At 35.9% G+C, this 5,547-nt stretch overlaps 1 long non-coding RNA gene across 2 annotated transcripts in view; it reads right to left on the reverse strand.

Moving 5' to 3' along the window:
• Nucleotides 1-1,275: 1,275 nt before the first annotated feature.
• Nucleotides 1,276-5,547, reverse strand: part of LOC138028911 (uncharacterized) — a 27,452-nt gene continuing 23,180 nt past the window's right edge. For both annotated transcript variants that reach the window (XR_011127765.1, XR_011127764.1), the window contains exons 4-6: nt 3,550-3,644; nt 2,175-2,290; nt 1,276-1,728 (exon numbers count right to left, since the gene is read on the reverse strand). This is a non-coding gene — a long non-coding RNA (uncharacterized lncRNA). The remainder of the gene's footprint in view (nt 1,729-2,174; nt 2,291-3,549; nt 3,645-5,547) is intronic.

Below are 5,547 nucleotides of genomic sequence, written 5' to 3' on the forward strand. Positions count from 1 at the left end.
TCATGTATATTCATTAATATCATGCATATTCATTGATTTCATGAATAATCATTAATATTATGCATATTAATTAAATCCTGATCATTTCATGTATATTCATCAATTCCTGTTCATTTCATTAACTCCTGATCATTTTATGCATATTCATCAATTCCTGTTAATTTCATGCCTATTCATGAATTCCTGTTTAGTTTATGCATATTCATCAATTGCTGTTTTTTTCACGCATATTCATTGATTTCATTAATGCCCGATCATTTCATGTATATTCATTAATATCATGCATATTCATTGCTTTCATGAATAATCAATAATGTTATGCATATTAATTAAATCCTGATCATTTCATGCATATTCATCGATTTCGTGAATTCCTGATCATTTAACGCATATTCATTTAATCATGCATATTCATGAATTCCTGATCATTTCATGCAGATTCATTAATTGTTGTTAATTTCATGCATATTAAGTCGATTTCATGCATATTCATTAATTCCTGTTCAGTTAATGCATATTCATTAATTCCTGTTAATTTCATACATATTCAATTGATTTCATGCATAATCATCGATTTCATTAATTCCTGATCATTTCATGCATATTCATTAATATCATGCAGATTCATTAATTGCTGTTTACTTCATGCATATTCATTAATTCCAGTTCATTTAATGCAAATTCATTGATTTAATGCATATTCATTAATTGCTGTTTAGTTTATGCATATTCATCAATTGCTGTTCATTTCATGCATATTCATTAAGTCCTGTTCATTTAATGCATATTCGTTAATTCCTGTTTAGTTCATGCATATTAAATTGATTTCATGCATATTCGTCCATGTCCTGCATAGTCATTAATTCCTGCCATTATGCATATTTCAAATCTCCTTCTCCCTTTCATTTTTCGTGTTTACGCCTTGCCATTTCAACCACAAATTCGAATCATTTTCGATTTTTTTCCCCTTTTGTTTGAGATCAAATAGTTTCAATAGAGCGTTTTCACATGACGTCACCGCACCCATGTTGGTGTTCCAATCCTCTAGAAATTTAACTCTATTTTCATGCAAATGGTTTCTTTTGTTTCAATAAATTAGCACCCATTCTCGTCACGTGAGTGAAAACGCTCTATAAATCAAATTCAATTTTGGAACAAAAGAATTGAACAAGTCCCAAAAGAGAAACGCCATTCCTCATTATTTCTACAGGCCTTTTAAAACTTCATAGGCAGTTTGATATCCTCAACAAAAAAATCATAAAAGTGTCTGTCTCATTTCTGAAGTTTCGTCACTTTATTCATATAAATGTAAAACGTAAAATGTTCAAGACTCTTCATAACTTCAGATGGAATGACAAAAATTTCAGACAAATAAATTCATACAGTGTCTTGGAAAGCTACTTACGAAAGAAAAATACTTTTATTTTCAAAACACTCACGCCTTAAATATTATCCACGAAATCGAGAAAAAAATTACTTTCTTGAAACCGTGAATATTAAAAACAAGAGAAATAAACCATTAACCTTTCCTTCAACTATGAATAACGATAAGTAATATTCTTACGGCTAATGAGTTCACTTAAAGAAATGCAGTCTGAATCTACTTTGTTTCATTTTTACTGTCGTTTGCTCGTTCAGCTCACACAACAGTTGTTCCCTTTTCAATCCAGAAGTTGGACGGTACATAAGTTGGTAGATAAACAGCAACAAAGAAGTTCGTGGAATGATCTAAAAATACAAAGGAACATTTTTAAAGTGATTTAGTTGGGTTAATTTTAACTTAAACTCTTCATCTAACTGCCAATTCTGTTTATTTCTCACTAAAGAAACTGTTAAGATATTACCGCCAGTAATAAAGGGTTGCGGTAAAAATGTCCGGAAATACAAGCTAGACATGTTCATTGATTTTGATATGTCACTAATACACCTATTCATTCAAATGTTTACTTGACGTTTGCACTTAATTTGAACACGACATAATGTCCATCAAAAATATTATGTATAAATCTGGAAAGAAGTGCTGAATAAAAGACGAGCTCTCAATTTTGCAAGCAACTTGTTTGATATTTCCCCATACAGGGGCTGTTAATCACCTACGAAGGAATGGGACTTCACAGCCTCCATAACTTAAAAATCAGACCAAGCAAGAATCGGAGACAAGCTACTGTGCTTACCAGTGGTGGACAAGACCCCAGCTCGTACGAGCAGACGTTTTGTAAAGTGGGCAAGTGTAAAGCGAGGAATCTGGGATATAGTTCACTCGAGGCTCCATATGTAAGATGGGAAAATGCTGCAATGCAAAACAGAAAAAGGTAAAGCTTTGAGAACATTTGACCATAATCAAGCAAAATTAAAAGAGATCCGGAGTTCCCGGGTTAAAGAAGTCCCTGGTTCAACTTCTAGGGCGCACTTGTAAATAGCCAACTGGTTTGCCCTCGGCCAGTTGGGGGTTCTTAACAGTTGTTGTTGTTGTTGTGCCTGAGTGGACCAAGGACGACAAATACGAACGAACAGGTAAAGAAAAGGAGAGCGAAAGAGATAATTGATGTTAGCTATTACTAGGTGTCATAGCAGCTTCTATCATTTTCAAAATGTAAGTCAATTTTTTTTTTGTTGTGTTTGAGGTTTTGACACCAAGGCACTCACATTGTACATCACAACAGCTGCTATACGACCCAAAAGAAAAACACTACTTATCGCTGTAAACATTCATCGAAGAAGCAAGTCTTTGACCCAGGAGCCCAGAGGCTTGAGTGACGTATAGGCTACATTAGACCACGTGGAAGGAACCTGGCATCAGTGCTTTTTATATGGGCCCCAATATCTGGAATAGTTGTGACGTAGTACATCTGCAGAGAATGTTTGTATAAGAACAATGTTGAAAATATGGCACGTCACAATTATTCAAAATGATTGTGTCCAAGAAATTTGATAGTGAAAGAAAGCAATTCCGAATTTAATTGCTTTTCTTACACAAACACCTTCTTGGAAGAATTTTACAACAAATTTGGTTGCAGCAAATTACCCATGCAAGGAGTGGGGATTCTCTTAACATGGCTCACTATTTCAACACGTAAAAGACCTTTTTAGTCTGTACGTTGGTTTTCCCATTTCAAACCATGTGATGTTCTCAAGGGAATTTCCTTTTGTTTTATCATCACTTATGCGCACATATGCATGTGCGTAAGACAACATTTGAAAGAAACTGTTCTCCAGAGTAACATCACGTGGTCTGAAATGGGAAAACAAAAAGTACAAGCTAAAAAGGTCTATTCCAAGCCAATGTCTGATTGGAACGAAAACCCTACCACACTGTTTCACACACGACAATATCATGGTACCATGCAGGCCATTAATAATTGGTTAGCTAGATGAACTTGTTAAGCAATTATTGCTTTTCAGATGGTACCATAACAAATCTTGTCGTTTTGTGAAACGGTTGTGTACATAGACCATTTTACTAATACAGCGGGCATTTTGAAATCCATTGATTCAAATAGCTAATATGGGGTTCAGTTTTAAGCCTAAAAGCTTGGTGAATGTTCTAACCCAAGCTAGCAAACTTGGAACCGTCTTTAAGAATCGTGGGCGAGAAGAATCTTCTGGTGATCCAAAGCATCAGTACCTCGTCCTCCATATGTGATCTGTGAAAAACATACAAATAATAAACATGTGAAAACCCCCTGAGTTGTGGTTCGTAACCATCCAAATAATATCTAGCGCTTAGTCTGCTATTACTGAAAAATATCAAATAAAGTTGTAAAACAGTCTTAAAGCTTGTCCAACTTTCTTGAGTTCATACTGCAGTCTCTCACTTTTTTTGCCCGTCTCGCAAGGACGCGATCCTCGCGACGTTCTTCACTCATGCACCTTGCGAGGATCGCGTTCTTACTGGACTGTCAAAGAGGACGAGACTGATTGCATTCTCGTGATGCCATGATCTTCTTAAACGTCTTCTCCCTAATAACTCATCTACGACATTCAAGAATCCGTTGTCACGCTTGTAGGAGAACTACAGTTATATTTTCTCCCAAATATAATTCCTAGAAAAAACCGTTTCCCCATCCAAAGCAAAATGAAAATGCAACTGGTAGAAAAAGCAACGAATGTAAAATTTTTTGGGCTTTAAGATGGCTCAAACCAGTTACAACAATTTTCATTAAGGGAATGTCTTATTGGAAGAATTGGCCGTACAACACCGATTCACGTAAAGGAACTGTTATTCTATCATATGAAAAATCAATTGTAGCCAAAAAAGACGTTACAGATTGCCACAGCAACCAATGAACCATCCAAATACACTCTTCATTTTGACTTCAAACGCTTACATCGAAAACAAACTTGGTGACTCCGAAGTTTTGTTGCTGGGAAGTGATAAACAGGTGAGGTGAAATCCTCTGAGAAGTTCATAAAATTCTCTGAAGCGGGTTCGGAGCCACCTTAAAATTTGAAGGTAGCCCTGAATTTGCTGCAGAGAATTTTTATTTTAGCTTCTTGGTTATCACTTCCCAGCAATAAAAATTGGGAGTCACCGAGTTCATTTTGAGATCTAAGTGCTTACAGACAAGAAATAGGGTGTTTTTAGATAGCTCTTTTGTTGCTCTGGTAACCTATTACGTCACGTTTCTAACGTATCTTGTTAAGCAATTATTGGTGTTCTATAATGGTACCATAATATTGCTGTTGGGTGTTGAAACTGGAACGTGTTATTACAAAGATTAACTCTACAACACTGTATCACTTAATGGCAATGTTATGGTACCATATGAAACACCAATAATTGTTTAACAACATGCATATATTACTGCTACGTAATAAACTACCTTATCAACAGAAGAACCATCTAAAAACGCCCTATATTTTGTGTTAAGCACTTATATCTCAATAACGAACTCGGTGACCCATTTTTTATTGCCGAAAAGTGATTAGCAGGCTAAGACGAAACTCTCTGCAAAGTTAAAAAAATTCTCTAGAGCGGATTCTGAGCCACCTTCATTTTTTTAAATTGTGAACGTGCCTATGAATCTGTTCCAGAGATTTTTTTCAACTTTACAGAAAGTTTTAGCGTGCTAGTCACTCTCCGGCAACAAAAAATGGGGGTCACCGAGTTCGTTTTTGAGATATATACGTTTGAAGACAAAGTAGAGCCTCTTTTTAGATGGCTCTTTTGTTGCTCTGGTAACCCATTACGTCACATTAATGAGTGCATCTTGTTAAGCATCTACTGGTGTTTCATATGGTATCATAACATTACCATTAAGTGAAACAGTTTGGTAGATTCAATCCTTCCAAATAGTACAGTTTGTTGAAAGTGTTAAAACTGATTCGAACCTCCTTAAAAGGTGAGTTTCCACGACAGAGCAAAAATGGGACAGAACAGATAAGGAGTGACAATGATTTTTGAAAAGAAACGGTTAAATTTCATGCGTTCTATGAAGGAATCATGGATGCCAGGGCGCGACGAAAGTGCTGTCCGATAGCCCGGGGCTAGTGGAATGACTTGTCGGGCTAGCGTTTTCTTATCGTAGCTTGCCCGACGGGCAAGCA

The sequence above is a fragment of the Montipora capricornis genome, chromosome 13 (assembly GCF_036669925.1).
Source record: "Montipora capricornis isolate CH-2021 chromosome 13, ASM3666992v2, whole genome shotgun sequence".
Classification (NCBI taxonomy): domain Eukaryota; kingdom Metazoa; phylum Cnidaria; class Anthozoa; order Scleractinia; family Acroporidae; genus Montipora; species Montipora capricornis.